General features: G+C 44.4%; 1 long non-coding RNA gene and 1 pseudogene across 3 annotated transcripts in view; one reads left to right on the top strand and one right to left on the bottom strand.

Annotated features, from left to right (window-relative positions):
- LOC309623234 overlaps nucleotides 1-19,373 on the top strand; it is a 54,385-nt gene that overhangs the window by 16,740 nt on the left and 18,272 nt on the right. For both annotated transcript variants that reach the window (XR_014241282.1, XR_014241283.1), the window contains exon 2: nucleotides 7,539-7,621. This is a non-coding gene — a long non-coding RNA (uncharacterized lncRNA). The remainder of the gene's footprint in view (nucleotides 1-7,538; nucleotides 7,622-19,373) is intronic.
- On the bottom strand, nucleotides 921-7,644 carry LOC309623229 (large ribosomal subunit protein uL30m-like; annotated as a pseudogene). The gene is made up of 2 exons: nucleotides 7,142-7,644; nucleotides 921-7,014 (listed from the first exon to the last, which is right to left on the bottom strand). The product of its transcript is annotated as a large ribosomal subunit protein uL30m-like (transcript).

Below are 19,373 nucleotides of genomic sequence, written 5' to 3'. Positions count from 1 at the left end.
TGGCCTTAGAAAGACTGCTTTTCCTCTTCAGGACTCAGTCTCCCCTTATGTCAAGCACAGAATTGGACTCGTAGGTCTCTAAGATTCTCTCCAACTCTACCTTCTAAGGGCCTATGAAATCATAAAAGGCTGTTCACAGTCCTGTATATTTAAACATCTCCACAGTCACTTATCCGTTCTCGGAATATAGACTCTTCCTGGTCTTTTGTCTTTCCCTTCACCCCCCATTTCTTATCTACTAGACAAAGAGCAATCTCTTTCCTTCATGTTCTGAATGAAATGGAAATAGACAAGCTACATTCGCTGAAAAGCCATGACTTTTAAGCTTTGAAAGCACTTGATTGTGCCCAGAGAAAGCTCCTCTCTGAGTGAGGGTGATGAAAGCAATGGGAAGGGGCCGCCTGGTTAATTGCACCTCTGTGGAGATTAAAGCGTGAGGGAGGAATTTGGAGGAACTTTGCTCTTTCTGAGCTGTCTTCCTCTGCCCTCTTCCTTTTCTGTGGAAAAAGGCTTTGGCATCAAGGTCTAAATTAAGATCCAAGCTGTATTGTATGCAAAATAGACACTGAACTAGCTTATAACTGTGCAGCCTGTAGCATCTGCTAAAATAGAGTCATGTGTCCCCCAAAGAAACATTTTCATGTTCATAATCCAATGAAGATTGACACCAATTCTCACCAAAGCTTGCATTCTTGGTTGGAATGTGTTCTAGTTTAAAACCATTGCAGGCAGCACAGGGAGATCAGCTCAGTGCTTTGTGACCACCTGGAGGGGTGGGATAGGGAGGGTGGGAGGGAGACGCAAGAGGGAAGAGATATGGAGATATATGTATACGTATGGCTGATTCACTTTGTTATAAAGCAGAAAGTAACACACCATTGTAAATCAATTATACTCCAATAAAGATGTTTAAAAAAAAAACAAACCATTGCAGGAAGATATGTAAAAATAATGAGAACTCTTCAGGCTGGATTTGAAAGGGGGGCTTACAAAGGCATATATCTTCAAATTCTAAGTGCCCAAGTCATTATCTAACACTATTATACAAATTTATTTGTTTACATACTGTCTGCCACCACCTTGAAGGCAGTGACTTCATCTTGTTTACCACTGAATACCGGAGCCTGGCACAGACTAATTGATCAATAAATGTTTACTGAATGAGTGAATGATCAAATTTTAAGTAGTAAAGGATTTTAGCTCTTTTAATTAACCAGAAACATAACAGTTGTTATCAGAATTTGGTGAGAAAACCACAGATACCACACAGACCTGATATAATTCTAGCTTAAAGCAAAGACACCTGACATTGTATGTACCTTCACTGTAGATAAATGTGTAGTACTAATCTGGCTTTTGAAAAGAGTTCATGGTCCTGGGGTTCAGAGAACCCAGTCTGGGCATCTTTGATCTCTCTTAACCTCTTCATTTTACATTTAATGTATAGAAAAAGATTTGTGTTCTCAGCAGATGCTCGAGACTCCCATTTAAAGTAAACCCTGGCATTATTGAGACAATGCTTGGTTGGCTACACCTGCTTGGCCAGGGAGTCCCTGCAGTCAACGAACATTGGCCAACCTCACGGCTTTCAAGAAAGGGCCAGAACCGCTGCACCCAAGACATTTTGGGGTCCTGGGGGAAGGAGAGAGAAGAGACAGTTGGCCAGATGGAGTGGGATGAGGGCGAGGCTGAACTGTGACCTGTGACTCCTCCCGTGACCTCTCATGTTGTTTTTAAACTCACTACTACACCCATGGACTCCTAGCTGCACTTCCCTTTTTTTCTTTTTTGGATGCATGGGACCTGAGTTTCTCATCTGGGAATGTTGGTATGGGATGGACGGAGACAGGACTTGCAGATCCAAAGTCAAAAATGCCCATGATAAGGGATGCCCTTGAGGATTTGGAGAAATTGAGATCTGCCACAGGCAGTGGATGGGGAGATGTCTGAATTGAGGTTATTTAGATGTCTGAGAGATGGTGGCTTCAGTGCCACTGGGGTTGCATGCAGTTGAGGAAGCCAAGGCAACAAGACATTGGTAAAAACAAACAAACATAACACAACAAAAAAGATTCTGGTTCTAGAGCCAAATGCCCTGTAATTGAGTTAGAATCCCAGCTGTCATAACTGTTCCAATGGGCCCTACTCAAGTCAAAAGCCCTTTGAGCCTCCATTTCCTTGGCCACTACCTTAGAAGGTTGCAGGAGACAAAGCTTATCAGCTCTTAGCATGGAGCTCAACAAGGAGTTCATATTATTTTGAGTTTAAGAGATCTGCCCAAAGCATCCAGACCAGAAACGAAAACAAGGACAAGAACCTGGCCCTCCTGTCACCTCGTTTGCTGCCCTTTTCCCAAACTCTGAGGATCCATCCCTATTTTCAAGGTAACAGCACAGATGGAAGCGCCAGCTTTATGTTTTTTAAAGGCCCAGCTGCTTACTTGATGGAAACATCCTGCCCAATGTGACTTCATAAAAGTGAGAACAACATGACTACTTTAAATAATAGCAGTGAATTATGACTTCCTGTGTATTTATTAGGACAACACTATAAATGGGAAATTGTTGTGGTGTCCTTGGGGAGAGGAAAAATTTAATTCCATGGGAATCCCATTGTCTTCTCCTATTTGGGCTCTCTTTGCTGGGGAGAAGTCACATTTATCATCTGATGTCTAACAAGACATTTATAGTCTTGTTGAAGTTGTTTGCAGTGTTGATGGGCTGCTGGCTAGAGATGTCTGAGCTTGGAGCTTCACTGAGGCAGTGAACCAAGGAGGAAGTTCGGCTGGACATGGAGCCCAGCCGTCTGTGTCCAAGAACCAACTTGATTTTTTATGCAGACATAGGAAGATAATTTCCCATCTCAGCACCTCAGTCAACGCAAATGAAAGGTTTAAAGCTTTGGCTTAGACAAATTTTAAGGGTCTTGCCATCTGTAATATCACATTATTCTAATAATTGAAGCCAATTTCATTGCTGGTCAAAAGGGAAATCATTCCTTTGCTGACATTTGCTTTGCGTGCTCTTTGCATTGGGTCTCCATATGTCCACGTGCTGGCTGCACAGTAGACAGATTTCTGTTTTCAAAGTGAAATTCCAGGCAGCTGAGCTCTCTGTTAATTTCAAATTGTCAGCTTTGTCTAGCTACCCAGTATCCTTCTCTTCACCCTGTGCTCTGCCCTTGGCATCTGCCTGGGCCTGTCCAAGGGGATTCAGAATTATGTGGAATTCATGTTGTCTTCTTTGAAGATGACAGACTTCTTAGGGCTGCAATGAGGAAAATGTGGGACTTGGTGTATGAGAAATTGTGGCGGTTTTAGATGATGTCATCTTTCTCCAGAGAAAACTTTATTTTCTTCTGGCCAGCAGTGAGAGGAAGAACAGATCCTGCCTATCCAATCAGGAATGGAGATGGGTCTCAACTGAGAGTTAGTAGGGGTTAGTCTACTTCCAGTTTGTCAATCTGTCTTTACTCTTGGTCTTAACTGGAAGCCCGGAGTGTTTAGTAGGGCTCCTCATTCTAACGTCTATGAACTTCACCTTTGTCTCTCCACCTCTGTGTGAGTTAGTTTTTTAGCTTCTGACCAGCTGCCTTCTGCTTGGTTTCTTGACCTTTCACTCCCACCCAGTTTAGGATGCAACAAATTCCTTAAGGTAAAAAGCAGAGCAGAATATCAGGCTCACTTCTCTTAGAGTCTCTGTCCCCTGGAATCTCGTGCCCTCAAGTCCTGGCTGCCGTAGTTGTTCTCTGATGCCATCAAACAGACTCTTTTTCTTTTGTCTTTGAATTTAATCTAGCTTTTATAGTTATTTTAATAAAGATTAATGGGAGGGTTGGTCTAAATCAAGGCACTCCATCATAACTGGAAGCAGAAATTATATAATGATTTAATTTTAACTATAACCTTCAAGGGGCAATTGTCTGCATGTTCTGGTTTGGAAGAACATCAGAGTCATACTGAACCCACTTTGAATGCCAATGCTGACTTTCATTCATTCATTCAAGAAATATTTATTGAGTGCCAACAATATTCCAGGTATTGCATATTAGGCACTAGGGAGACAATAGTGTACAAAACGCGAGGTCTCTATTCTTATAAAGTCTTCTTGGGAAGTATATACGTTAAATAATACATAGATATAGATTACAGTAAGATCTTTGAAGAAAAAGAACATGATGCCTAGTCAGAGAAATAACAAGGTAGAAGTAATTTAGAGGGAGATGGCGCTCAGGGAAAGTCTTTGAGGAGTCATGCAGGTTGAGAGCTGAAGGCTACGTTGCAGTTAGCAGGATGGAAAGTGTGGGTGCTGGGCGGGTGGGGAGCATTTCAAGCATAAGGAGCAGCCCATGCAAAGACCATGAGATGGTCCAGTCTGATGAACGAGAATAACTAAAAGTAAGTGCATCTGGATGAAACACAGAGATCAAGGATGAGATGAGGTAGGACTGGTCTAAGGACTAGGACTGCGGGCCTAGGAAAAAGTTCAGGTTGTACCCCAGGAGGACTGGGGAGCCACTGCAATATTTTTCAGTACAGGAGTGATGAGGTATGATTTATTTGATGAAGATTGCCCTGGCTATTTTGAGGAAAATGGATTTGAGTTGGGATAGGGCAAGAGTTAAGGAAACCTGATACAAAGTGGTTATGATGATCCAGCTGAGAGATGATGGTAGCTTGAAGGACAGAAATGGCAATGGAGATGGAAAGAGGTGATGAATCAGAAATATTAAGGAGGAAAAGCATCAGTAGGATTTGGTGATGGACCAGATTGGAGGGTAAGGGACGGTAAGGAATCAGTAATGACTCCCACGTTTCTGACTTGAACAACTAAGTGGTCATGTGTGGATCCACAGTCACTGATTTGCCACAGCTACTATAACAACGTATCACAAACCAGCGGCTTAAACAAAAAAACTTTATTATGTCACAGTTCTGGAGGCTAGAAGTCTGAGATCAAGGTGTTGGCAGAGTTGGTTCTTTCTGAGGGTTGTGAGAAAGAATCTGTTCCATGCCTCTCCCCCAGCTTCTGGTGGTTTGCTGGCAATCTTTGGCATTCCTTGGCTTGCAGATGCTTCACCCCACTCTCTGCCTTCATCTTTACATGGTGCTTTCCCTCTGGGCATGACTCTATGTCCAAACTTCCCCTTTTTATAAGGATACCAGTCATATTGGATTAGGGCCCACTCTGATGACCTCATCTTACTTACCTGATTACATTCCCAATGATGCTTTCCAAATAAGGTCACATTCTGGGGTACTGGGAGTTAGGACTTCAACATGTGTGTTTTGGGGGAAGATGCAATTTGACCCAAATAGTCACATAGCATCTCTGGGCCTCAGTTTTTTCATCTGCAGACTGGGGACAAAAATACCTCACAGAGGTATTATGAGGAATAAACAAGAAGGTATGTTTAACATGCTAAGAATAGTATTTGAAACATAACGGAATTGAGGAATTGTTAGTCCCTTTCTGCTCCGTTGCCTAACCCAGATAGAATGGGGAACTTCAGATAAGAAGGGAGGAAAATCCATTAGGGAGGCCTCCTGGGGCAACTGGGGGTCTCAAAGTGCCCCCAAAATCATGCTCTGTTGGTGAATGCCTCCAAAACAGGGCAGGCTTGATTCCCTGGGACTAGGCCAGCCAAGAGTTGGAGGAATGATTGAGACTCAACTGCTCTGGTCAGGGAAAGAGCACTGGCCTGGGAGTTGGACGCCTGAGTTCTAATGACTGTGTGAGTAACCTTGGGCAGGCATCTGCCTCCTCTGGGCCTGAGATTTCTATTCAAATTATCAGGCACTATTTATTTGTTGGCTGAACACATGTTGAATGAGTAAGTCACAGAGTACTTGCTGTGTGGCAGGCCCTGTGATAGATGGTTTCTATCCATGCTCTAATTTAATGCTATCAAGAGCCCCATGAGATTTCATTGGTGGGGAGCCTTGGCCTTAGAGAGGTCCATCACTTGTCTAAGCTGACACCAGGTCTGTCCTCCCTTACCATCTGGGTTCTGAACTTCCCTGTTCCCAGGCTTTAGTAGTCCAACATTCCATACATTCCCGCCAACATTCTCATGCTTCTTCCTCTGCCTCTGATGCCCCATGGATGACGCTGGACCCTGGTACAGCACAGGCACGTGACACGAGGGAGACCCAGAATGCAGCTGTTGCATAGTTTCCCAGCCTTGCCCAGGGAAGCCCATTAAACATGAAAGGAGCAATTACAAGCTGCAATCAAAGGCACATGAATCAGAGATTCCTTCCCTTTAAATATTTTGACTCACTTGCCACTTATTTGAGTTCTAATCTACATTTTTGTCTCTGTCATTCTGAAACAGATTTCTAAAGGGATAGGAGAAGTGGGCACGGAGATGGAAGTTTCTCTTTCTGGACAGTTAGCTAGCATTGTTTACTGCAGGCTGATTTTTACCCTTAGGTAATTTTGGGCTTCCTTCTTCTTGTTGGCTCTAATAATATTAATTCTGATTTCTTCTGCCAATATTTGGGCTGTCCCTGTAATGATGAGGAATTGTGTGGTGATTCAGAGGCAGCAGCTGTGGCAGTGTCATTTGAATATTAGAACCTGAAATTTGCTCAGATGGGGTCCCTAGTACAGGATGTGACTTTGATGGGTATATGATCCTCATTGTGCTTTCTTTCATAATGGATGGAGGAAAGGTACAAATGACAGTAAGAAAAGGACAACCACTTGGGTCTGACCTAGAGTACATCAAGAGCTCAGACCTGCAAAGGGAAGGTAAACCAATTGGGAACTTGCCTTTTTTTTTTTTTTTTTTGTATTTAAAATATATTTTAATAGAAACACTTTCTCACCATCTTTAAATAAAGATGATTTGCATTTTTTAATATGAAATGCTCTGGCATTAGGACTTAATTGCTCCCTGGTCCACAGGGTTTAGATGCCATGCACTACTAATTCTCCAGTGTTCATGAGGCAGGCGTTACACATGTCCTCCTCTGCTGGAAGTCCTTGTGGCAACTTCAGGGACTTGATTCTTTTTTTGTTTGTTTGTTTGTTTCTAACAGCTTTATTGAGGTATAATAGACATACAACAAAATGCACACATTTGAAAAGCATATGGTGCTAAGTTTGACAAATGTATACACCCATGAATCCATCACCTCAACAGGGACTTGATTCTTAGCAAATGTTTAACCACTTTCGTTTTTGCCTTCACTGAAGGGATATTCTTGTGAACCTGAGGAGTAGGCGCTTTTTCTAATCCAAGCATCTTTATTGTAACCTTTTTCCCAAATGGATGTCTTTTCCTAGTTTTTATTCTGGTAACAATATGCAGTTGATGAAGGTGCTTTGGATCCCCACCATATTTTTCATGGTCTGCAGGTGAAGGCTGAAAAACTTTATCTGGAATTCTTGACCTGGTAAATTTGTGATGAATCAAATCTGTACAGATGAGAGGCTCTATACCTTTTGTCACTGTTTGTAGTCTGCCTGCTGGCCGCTGACCTACCGAGTGCAAAATCCCCGCAGTGAATATGGTGATTATTCTCTTTATAGGCCACTGAGGGAAAACCAAGCAGAAGAAGGACCTTGCCTTTGTCATATTAACAATAGTAACCACCTTTTGAGAGTTTGCTAAGGTAGGTACTGTCATCACCCCCATTTTGTATATTAAAAAAAATGAGGCTCACTGAGGATACATAAGATGTCCCAACTCACTCCTTTGGAAAATGGCAGACCTGGGATCCAATCTCAAACTGTCTAAACTATAGCTCTTATACACTTGACCACTATACCTACAAACTCAGACTTGCAAAGTAAAGTCATCTAAGGTCCCAGGACTGCTGATGGGCATCTTGGGAAAACAGCCCTGCCCAAACCACAGCCATTCACAGGGCTTATGATGAACCATCACTGTACTTAATACACACTTAAATGCATTATTTCATTTAATTCTCACAGTGTTCCTAATGAAGTAGGTACTATTATCATTCCCATTTTATAGGTGAAGAAATTTGGGTTCAGAAAAAAAGAAGTGACATCCTTGTGCCATGCCACTAGTAAATGGTACATCTGTATTTTATTTTACTTTCATTATTCTACTCTCAACATCAATGACTCGGAAACTTTTTATCAACTGGAGATTTAAATTGGGGGCATTTTTATGAATCTAAAAGCAATGTTCTTTTATAAGAAAGCATTTGCTGTCTTCTCCTCTGTAGGAATATATTCTGAGTGAGTCTTTCTTTAGCATCTTAAACCCACATGGCCCTAATAATCATCCATTTCCTGGGCAGCTACAGGGCTTTTTGCTAACTCTAATTCTCTTCCCTTCAGGGCTCAGATCACATCATTCTGTCCTCAGACCCTGTGAGGACTGGCAAATCCAGTGTGGCTCAAATGGAGCCCTTTGTAGTGTCCTCTGCTCACCTGAACCCCAGGCCTTTCCCTCTTTTGAACAACCCTCCCTCCACACCAAACTGCCATCTACCCCCTTCCACCTTCCCTGACTCTCACTTATGCCCTCCATCCCAAATGTCCTAGTCTCCATTCTTCCTCCTGTAAATAGTTTTTAATGGTGCACTGGAAAGAACCTCATGGTCCCTTAAAACCATAGTCAGATTATTGCATTCTTGCCTGGGGCGGGTCTCTTATTCCTTTCCAAAGGAGCTGAGAAATACAGAAAAGAAAAATGGCGAAACACGCTGTGTGATTATGGATAAAAGGAGAAGTCAGCACAATCATTTCCTGATATATATGGTAAAACCTCGACTAAATGAAAACAGCAGAGTGTGGAATTCTGGGTAAAGGAATTTCCTGGCTATTTCAGGATTAATCCTCTACAGTCTACTTTCCTGCTTCTATCAGAGTAGCACGCCAGACGAAATGAGCCTCTGTTGACTGAGGACTTTACACAGTCCTGACATCGTTGTTCTGGGCAGCCATGGCTTCCACAGTTCCTCAGGCAGACCCAAGCCTGCAATTCCCCTCCCCTTGTGAGATGTGCTACATCTAAAGAACTTCGTCTTCTCTCTTCATTCCTGGCAACTGCAGATTTTCTTTCCTGATTTTCAGCCAATACATTTTGTGAAAAATTAAAAATAATATTTAGCTTGGTATTTCTAATGTTGAGGGGGCAGGACTTCTTGCCTCTGTTCACTCTGCCATCTTGACTGAAGTTGACCCCGTGTCTCCCAGTATCTAGTACTCAGCCATCAGGCCATTAACAATGGGGGGAGCTCTCTTATTTGCCAAGATCTGTCTACTAGCCTATTTCACTGAGGTGAATCGGGAGGAGAAGGAAGGCACCTACTACTTACTTCTTATAATCCTTACAAAAATCCAGAAACACAGGCATTTATTATCTACAACTTTAAAGCCTGGGGAAACAGAGGTTCGAAGAGGTTAAGTTGTCCAAGGTCAGTGAGGAAGTGGCTAAGAGAGGATTTGAATTTAGGATTCTCTGCCTTCAGTGCAGTTGCTTTTCCCACTAGCCTCCACTGGCTGGGATACAGTCCAAATCTGGAAAACTAATTCCTCCCAATTTGTAGCAGTCCTTCTTCCCTTAGGCGGTGGCCTTGAGCAAGGGTGGGCTATTGGGTGCCTGGCAAAGGTACATTCTGGAGGCCTCATCCTCCTGTAAGCTCTAACTACACCAACACGGTCATGGAATGGCCTCATCGAGAGCATCCCTCCCTTTCCTGATCTCTTCCACCTGCCCTCCTCCCTCCCCAGCAAATAAACTTTCCTTTAGTAAGGTCAGCTGGGGAGCCATCTTCTTATAATCTCTGAGGTGAGTTCATTTCCCAAACCAGTGATGCCTGGCTATGCAGCTTGGCCAAATCTGGTAACATTTCTGAATTTCATTTACCTCCTTGTATATAGGGACTCATAATTCCTCACAATAATATACAGTGTCCCAAGAACATTACCATTCCTGTGGTTTTATTTTGTTTCCAGGAAGTTAAATTAAAAGTACTTTTTAAAAGCTCACAGTTATTGAGCACTGAAGTGCCAGGGGCCAAATCTGTTTATATTCATGTTCTCATTTATCCTCACAACTCTTCTATAGAGTATGCATTTCATTATTTCCATTTTGCGGACTAGGAAACTGAGATTAAGTAACTCATCCAAAGTCACATACCCAAGAAGTGAATGAGACTGTCTGAATTAACAGCTCAAATACGTGACTTCTATCTTCCGATCTTGATTAGATTATAAAGTGTTCTTTCCATTTTTCAGGTGTCAAGAGATATGTTTAAATTCACACATGAGCAGGATGAGGAGCAGATCTGGCCTGGGGCTTAGCTTTATGGACGGGGCTTTTGTGACACAATCACATGGTTTCATAAGGATGCGGAGACTCGGAAATGTGGTGACTCCATGAACCGAACTGTGTTTGGATGCAGCCTCTAGGCACAGCCTCCTCCCTGCCAAGGTCTGGAGGCTGCCTGAGGTCTTTCCTCAAGCAGTTGGCCCTCCCTGTCCACTGCTCTCTAAGTGAGCTCGCTGGCTCTGTGCCCACGCCCAGGCCTGGGACTTACAGCCTGGGCTGCCCTCACACCCCTGGGGGGCCTCCCACAGCCTCCCGAGCCTGGACTGTGGCTTGTGGCCTGAGGACCTGGCTCCCCCAGAAGGCATTGCTCCCTGCTGGCAAGGTGCCAACTGTGGGTGGGTTGGGCTAAGCCCAGGGCAAGGGAGGAACGAGTAGAGAGACAGCTTGATTCTGTGCCCTGACCTTGGCATAGAGAGATGCCTGGGGGAGTGTGAATCCCAGTGACCAGCCCCAGAAGCTTGCAGGAATTTTAAATTCCTGAGTTGGCCCTGAATAACCCCCTGCTGGAGCTGCAGATGTCTCCATTGCCAAAAAGCCCAAGGATGACCCAAGTCCTCTCCCACGGAGACCTCCCATCCCTGAGCCCCCCTGGACGTATACACTGGGGCCCTCCACACAAGGACAGTGTGCCTCACTCACGGAGGTCAACTGAGGCTGGAAGGACAGCTGGGGTCAACAACACCCAACTCCCAAGTGTTGATGGTTTTGTTTTATGCTTCAACTCCCCCTCCTCCCCTCTTCCTCCAACTTCTTATCTCTTTTCTCTTCTCTCCGATCACAGAGCCAACATAGTCTGGGTTCAAACACCAGTTCCACTTATAATCAGTCATGTGTCTACTGGAAAACTACTTAACCTCTCCGTGGCTCAGCTTTTTTTACCTGTAAAATAAGGGTGATAAAATCTCTGCCATTTCTAAGAATTGGAAATAGAGCATGCTAAATGCCAAATACTTGATAAATGGTAATATGATAATAACTTAGTATTACTATTATGCAGTGTGGTAAGGAAATTAGCTAAAGGGATTTCACTGTATCTCCAAGTATACCTACCAGGTGTGTATAACATTACAGCTCAAGACTTTTAGGAATAAGCCCTTAATCAAGGTTCAAAGACTTTTAAGAATAAAAATATGGGCATTACAGCTATGGAAAACATTGCAGAGACTGCGTGAGGATCAATTGCACAGGTCACCCTCTGTGTGTGCAGATTTTTCTGTTCCTTCGGGTCTCTCTAGGTCCTCAGATACAAGTTCTTTTATCTGTCACTGCACAACACACACACACTTACAGACCACTCCCACTTTGGGTCCTTCAATCTTGAAGAGAGCAGAAAGATGAATTACAAGTTCACTGCTCAAGAGAGAGCAAGAAATCTGCTGTGATGTTGGATGGGCTCAGCATCCCTGTCAGCAGAAGACCCTCCGGCTGATGAAGCTGACCACAGGGACATGATGGAGGTGGGCTAGCTCCACAGAGGCAGTCCTTGGGAAAGAATGGTGTCAACAGTCTCTCGCAGGTATTTTACTGTCCCAGATTAGAGTCTACCCCACATCATGCCAAGCCCTCTCTTCTCCAACCAAATGGCTCTCTGTGTGTCTCACACTAGGAACAGATAACCAGATCTAAACTGGGAGATCAGAAGGCTAGCTCTCCAAACTGGGAGACTTTGCAGGGTCGGGGGAGGGTGCTAAAGCATCAAGTGCAGGAGGCAACAAACAGACTGCATGTTCTTAATGTTCAAGGCTAATTATTCACTAGAGTAAAAAATGAGAGAGAGAGAGAGAAAGAAAACAAGCCCCTGATCTAAAATATCTAAAACTGAAATCCTTCCCCTGAAGAAGCACACATCTGGAATTCATTCCCTATTGCAGCAAGCCATGGACTAGCTCTCCACCAGGACCTGCCCAGCCACCGCACGACGGCGACTGAATGCAGGCTGTGCTGCATGGAGGGCTGATAGAATTTTTCACGGATAAATATTCCTGCCAAAGTTCGTTTTCAAGCCACGGTTCATAAATATACAGTATTCCAGCAAAAAAGTACAGAATGTCCTCCTGGGGTTGACAAGCAAATAGTTTCATAAATAACCCTCTTGACACGTGCAAGATGTTAACATTTTTGAGGTTTTGGGTAGGGGCAGATGCAGATTTAATTGCTCGATTCAGACTGGAGCCACTCTGGACTTGGATGTTACCTCTTGGGCGCCTATGGAAATGTTTTTCTTGGTTTGAGAGAGTTTATGTTGCTTGTCAGCACTGAGGACAAAGGCTTCTTCTCAGAAAATTCTGGGCCAGTGTGCTGCACAGGTGAGTCTGACCAGATCTGTAAGCGAGGGGACCTGCACTGGGGTGTCAAATAAATTGCAATCCCTTATGTAGGAGGAGGGCTAGGCTGAGCCACAGTGTTGACTGTTGTAGAGGCACTGAGTGCCCAGCCCAGGCAATGTGTACATGAAAGAAGGAAAACGTTCCAAAGAAGCCTCATATATATATTTTTAAAATTATATTTGTTGCCTAAAGCATTTTTTTTTATTAATTAATTTATTTATTTTTGGCTGTGTTGGGTCTTTGTTTCTGTGCGAGGGCTTTCTCTAGTTGCGGCGAGTGGGGGCCACTCTTAATCGCGGTGCGTGGGCCTCTCACTATCGTGGCCTCTCTTGTTGTGGAGCACAGGCTCCAGACGCGCAGGCTCAGTAGCTGTGGCGCACGGGCCTAGTTGCTCCGCGGCATGTGGGATCTTCCCAGAACAGGGCTCCAACCCGTGTCCCCTGCATTGGCAGGCAGATTCTCAACCACTGCGCCACCAGGGAAGCCCAAGCCTCATATTTTGATAGTAATTTTTTTTTTTTTGATAGTAATTTTATTTTCTTTTTTAACAGCAAATTTTGGGCAGATCCTGGAGTGGGCCAGATAAACACTGAGTCTAGGGGGATTTTAGTATCAGAAACACCACTGGATCTTAAATTAGTGCGTGGGACAGATTGAGGTTTGTCAAACACGCTTTTCATACTGACCCTAACACACTGCTAGATTTCCCACCTCTGAAGTCCACTGGGGTCCAGCCTATTCACATGCAGAGTGTTATCTGGACTTAATGAGGACATTACACTCCTGAGCATCTCAATGTCATTTATATGGTGCTTTAAAGTTTTCCAAGCCCTCTCACATCCACAATGGCAATTGAACCCCAGAGTAGCCCTGTGAGATAAACAGGGCAGGCACTACAATTCCCGTTTTACAGATGGAAACGCAGAAGCCAGGTGAAAGGAAGAAAATTGCCCAGGGATCCCAGATAGTAAATGGCAGAACAAGGATTCACATTTAGGCCCTTGGCCTCTTGAAGCTCTGTCAACAAATTGCTTGGTTTATCAGACATGCTAGGAAAGCAGAGAGCAGGGCCAGAAGGAAATGAGCACTAGGACAGCAAGATTTTGATGAGGGACAATGAGAGGAAGGCTCATGCCGGGGACTCTGTTCTAACGGGAAGCCCACAGTGTCCGACTTTCATTACACCTTAACCAGAAGTTGGGAAGATAACCAGTCACATCAGTAACCTCTCACTCCAACTCTGTGGCTGAAGCTGGTGACAGGCACAACATCGCCTTGATGTTCTGGGGTGTGAGAAGGGCCTTTGCAGCTCTCAATTACAATATATCGACGGACTGCACGGCAACCTGATTCTGTAGGTAGTTCTGAATTTGCCGGTGAAGATAGGAGCTTCCTAAGTTTTTTAAAGCAGAGTAAGAAATCTCTCCTTCCTCTCACTTACTAGGCGTACTGTGTTTTTGTACATTGACTAAAAGGTCTAAATCAGTTTTCAATGAATGTTAAGATAAAGATAATAGTAGTAATCACTGTCATCTAACAGCTGAGCCAGGCTGCAGTGCCTCAGTTAAGCACTTGACATATGTACCCAATTTATTGAGTGGGCTGAACTCAAGGGAGGCACAACCAAGCAGTGGATGTCTTTTGCCTTCCAAATGCTGCACCCCCAACGCTCCGCAAACTCCCGCCCAGCCCCTTGATGACATCTTGGACAGTTCCATCTGCTGCTTTCTCATCAGTTTAAGTTAAGAAAACAAGTTCTGTTTTGTTTGTTCACACTCAATTCAGGTATTAAATGGTCCCCTTGAGGTGAGATCAGAACTTCAATATCCCATCTCACTCAGACTCTGCCTCCCCCGCAACCTCTCCAACTCTAACTACAGGGATCTGCAGTGGGGATTGTGGGGGGCTGTAATCTCTTTTATCACTTAACTTTCTTTCCTGTCCCTGTGACTGGCTGGCTTTTTCAGAGTCAGGGTAGAGGAGGGGATTAAGGGAAAAGGGACCCTCTTACAGGGCTGCGGGAATCAGTCATCAGTGCCCTCTTTGGCAGGTGCCTGCTTGGTGGCCTCATGAGCACACTTGTAGATTCTCAGAGGCTCTGGTTGTACACTCAGGCTGACCTCTTGTGACATTCTTAGCTCCTGTCCTGGTTGTCTGTGCTAGAGCATCTTATTGCTGGGGGCCCATCATGAGGGCTCAGGCTCTGCTGGCTTCTGCAGCATCCCCTTGGCCCATGGGAAACTCATGCATTCTTGCCTTAGCAATGGGTAGGCTGTTGTCTACCAAGTCCTATCTCCTGGCCCCAGTGTGGTGTGTATCACCACCCTACCTCCTGTCTTTTGTAGACTAGCCTCTGTGGTCACGAATGTCACCAAAAGCATGCCATGCTATCCCAGGAGTCCTCCCACTGTTCTTGGCCCTAGCCCCAAAACAGCTCTGGATCCTGTGGTCCTGCACCTTTGTGAAGATACGGCCAGGTGTTAAGTGCCTGCCTCAGCTTCTTCTAGGCATCCCCAATCTCTGTGAATGTTTCTCTTGGCTGCACTCCCACCTCCAACACATTTGGGTTTTGAAGGGACACTCCTGAGCTGGGGAGGGGACAGGCAACAAAATCCCTTTCTAGGCTCTTCCAACACCCTTTGAACCTCCAGTCTTCTTTACCATTGCTGGTTCATGGGGTTCTTGTGCTGAATTGGTTCTGCTCTCCTATTTTTTAAATTACATCTGCCCCAGGGAACTAGCATCCCTGTTTAGCATATGGGAGTACTTACCGTTTATTGTACTCTGTGTGGGAGATATAACTGAATTTTAGAGACAACAGGAGGAATTTAAATCTAACATCCTATCTATATACCTAAACGTTACAAAAACACATGCCAGCTAGCTCTAATTATTCTTAGAGCTAGGAATACTGAACACGGGGACACTGAGGCTCGGAGAGTTCAGCGAGTTGCCAGACCACACACAGCAAGGCAGTGGACTGGGTCTCACTCTGGTCTGTCTGACCCCGAAGTCAGTGCTCTTAACATGGAACGTGAGGATGGTGAGGAAGTCATTAGCCAAAAAGTCTGCAGACACAGCTAAAGACAGAAGTGGGAAGGACAAATCTCAAACCTGTGTCCTGTTTATACTTGTTTTCTTTCAAATAATTGTCATGTTAGTCCAAACAACAGTATCCAAAAGCCTTGATTTTGGTTGTCTATAAGCCTTGATTTCGGTTGTCTATAAGCAATGGTGGGGCAGTTAATCTTGTGAAAACTCAATCACGCTGGCCTCAATTGATAAGCACAAATGGCTGTGACGAAGGTGAGGGAGCCAAGTGCAAATAACAATGCCATTAGAGTCGACAGCAGAAGTGTGATTAAAGAATGTGCTAACCAGAGTTCCCTGTGTGATGTAAGTCCTCTCACCGATCTCCTGCTTATAGTCAAATGAAAAATTATACTCAACCTGCGAACATGGATTTTCCCTTTCAAAATGCATTCACATCTGTGACCGCTTTTTTTTTTTTCCATTGGCGTATAGTTGCTTTACAATGTTGTGTTAGTTTCTACTGTACGGCAAAGTGAATCAGCTATACGTATACATGTATCCCCCCCTTTTTGGATTTCTTTCCCATTTAGGTCACTGCAGAGCATTAAGTAGAGTTTCCTGTGATATACAGTAGGTTCTCATTAGTTATCTATTTTATACATAGTATCAAAAGTGTATATATATATCAATCCCCATCTCCCAATTCATCCCACCCCCTCCCTTCCCCCTTGGTATCCATACGTTTGTTCTCTACATCTGTGTCTCTATTTCTGCTTTGCAAATAAGATCATCTACACCAGCGGTCCCCAAACTTCTGGGCACCAGGGACCAATTTCATGGAAGACAATTTTTCCATGGATGGAGGGGTGGGAGGGAGATGGTGCAGATGGTAAAGCGAGCGATAGGTGGGATGGTTCAGGCAGTAATGTGATCCATGGGGAGTGCCAGATGAAGCTTCGCTTGCTCGCCCACCACTCACCTCCTGTTGTGCGGCCCGGGGGTTGGGGACCCCTGCTCTATACCATTTTTTTACATTCCACATATATGCGTTAGTATGCAATATCTGTTTTTCTCTTTCTGACTTACTTCACTCTGTATGACAGTCTCTTGGTCCATCTACGTCTCTACAAATGACCCAATTTCATTCCTTTTCATGGCTGAGTAATATTCCATTGTATATATGTACCACATCTTCTTTATCCATTCCTCTGTTGATGGGCATTTAGGTTGCTTCCATGTCCTGGCTATTGTAAATAGTGCTGTAATGAACATTGGGACCGCTTTTAATGTGGCCCCTGCAATACGGCAGTTGGAGCCGGGATTGCGTTATTGTCTGGTTGTCACATAAGAAAGCTGAGACCTGTGAAGATGAAGGCATCACAAGTGCCCCCAGCAGGTGAATGGCAGGGTAAGGACTGGAGTCTTTTGCTCAAGTGACACTCTTCAACAGTATATTCAAAGAGACCTCAAGGAAAGCAACTGTCCTTGGCTGCCTATGAAGCTGAGTTCCTGCCAGCTGCTTCTGTGGGCACAGGGGAGAACCCTTTCCACCTGCCTGAGTCTTGCTTTTGTTCCATCTCGCTGTCTGAACCCTCACGGTATACATTCATTTCCATGCATTTTTTTATTTTTCAGGAGAAAACAGAAGACAAATCAAAGGGCTAAAAACATAGGGACAAACTTGATCCTGTCCTATGTTATCTTCAGGGGACCCACAGACCCTGCCTCCTGAATTCCCTTCCCCTCTGTCCAAGGGAAGCACCGGGATGAACAATAACTTCAGTAATAACTCCTGTTTGTTGAGCACTTACTTTGTGTTAGGTATGGTGCTCAGTGTCTTACAAGCACTTTTTCCTTCCCTTCAGGTCCATAGTGTCTGCTCTAAAATTTTGAGGCCAGGTGTGTTTCGGAAATCAGTTTTTTAGTTGTTAGAAAGCTAAATGGTACACCTGCTATATGTTATTCTAAGCCCAGCAGGGTCTGCAGCAGTGTTTAATTATCAAAACCATTCATATTTCTGTGATGAAACACAGAAATAGTCGTAAGAGGAATAAAATAAAAGCTGTAGACAGCCTCATGTCAATATATGTCAGCTTTTCCTGCCAGGTCACAGTGTGCCAAACAGTGAAGAAACTTACAGTTTCAGAGCTCTTTGGACTGTGGAATCACAGATGACACATGGTGGATCTGTATTATTATGCTCATTTTACAGATTAGATACAGATGTTCAGAGAGTTTCCATAACTCGCCCAAACCACAGAGCTGCTGAGGAGCAGAACTTGGATACCAACCCAGGCCTCCTGATTCTAGCACCTGCTCATCAACCTCCATAGAACATTTGTCTGTGGAAGCATCAGACACAGACACTTCCACCAACAAGCAGCTGTAATTTCCATTCATCGAGGGCAGGGGCAGCAGAACCTTTGCAATCTCTCAATCCAGTTTTAATAATAATCTACCATGTCTGGACACTGATCTAAAATCCTTGCTACTAAGGGATGGTCCATGAACCAGCAATATAGGCATCATTGGGAGCTTGTTGGAAATGCAAGATCTCAGGCCTCATCCAAGACCTATGAATCACAAATACATGTTAACAAGCTCCCTGAGTAGTTTGCTGGCACAGCCTAGTTTAAGCAGCTCTGGCCTAAAACTCTTTTCTTGTATGATTTCATTTAATCCTCACAATAACCCCATAAGGTAGGTGCTATTGTCATCCACCTTATACAGCTGAGGAAAGTGAGGTCCAGAGAGATTAATAACTTGCCCAAGGTCACACAACTGGTAGGTTCCAGACATGAGTGCGGGCTGGCCTGACTCCAGGGCCCAGGCTGTTCACTACTACACTGTCCTTTTTCTGGCAGGCAGGAAGTGAGCCTCAGGACACACTCAGGGACATTGGATAAGCCTGCTCCTCTTGATTAGTAAAGACAGAGACGAAAATCAAATTGCAAATTGGTGGTTCCAAGGAGATTTCCCTCCACTGTCCCCATCCGCCCTCCCTCAGCTCCTTTATCTGACTACAGTAGTCGGCAGAGTTCTTTTCACCTTTTCTCATTCTCTTCCTCCTGGACACATGGTATATCTTCACTTCCTAATCCCACTTCAACACAAGCAGGGCCATGTGACTTGCACTGGCCAATGAAATGCGAGTGAAGGTGCTATGCATCATTTCCAGGCTGGTGCATTCAGTTGTCAGTGCCCGACAGTGCAGCAGCCCCTGACCCCTGTAGTGATCCTGGAAGCACACGGGGAGATGAAGCCTTTATCAGCCTGGGTCCCTGACTGATTACAAGGAGCAGAGCCCCTACTAAACCCACACTGGACAGACAACAGGAATGAGAAACAAACCATTGTGCTTTGAAGCCTCTGAGATTTGAGGGGTTGTTTGTTACCCTGGCATAACCTAGCTTATCCTGGCTGATCCTCTGACTCATCTTCCTCTGCTCTGGAGGGACTGATTTACGCTGTAGGAATGCCAGCCAGCAGCTCTGTGGGTGGGAAAAATGTACCTGTTTTTGGGTACCCAAGCTAATAACCTCTTTCTCCCTATTTCTTGTGAGAGTTCGTCTCCTTCTCCTCCTTTCTTTCTTGGTGCCAAATTTATTTCTGATTTGTTTTCCTTGTTGAACCTCTACAACTCCTTATTTTCCAAGGCTATTTTTAGTGGCTCCATTCTACCCTGAAGGAAATAGT

Source organism: Balaenoptera borealis, assembly GCF_965194805.1.
Source record: "Balaenoptera borealis genome assembly, chromosome: 2".
Classification (NCBI taxonomy): Eukaryota; Metazoa; Chordata; class Mammalia; order Artiodactyla; family Balaenopteridae; genus Balaenoptera; species Balaenoptera borealis.
Note: the sequence above shows the minus strand (reverse complement) of the source record. Positions and strands in the feature narration are given on the sequence as shown.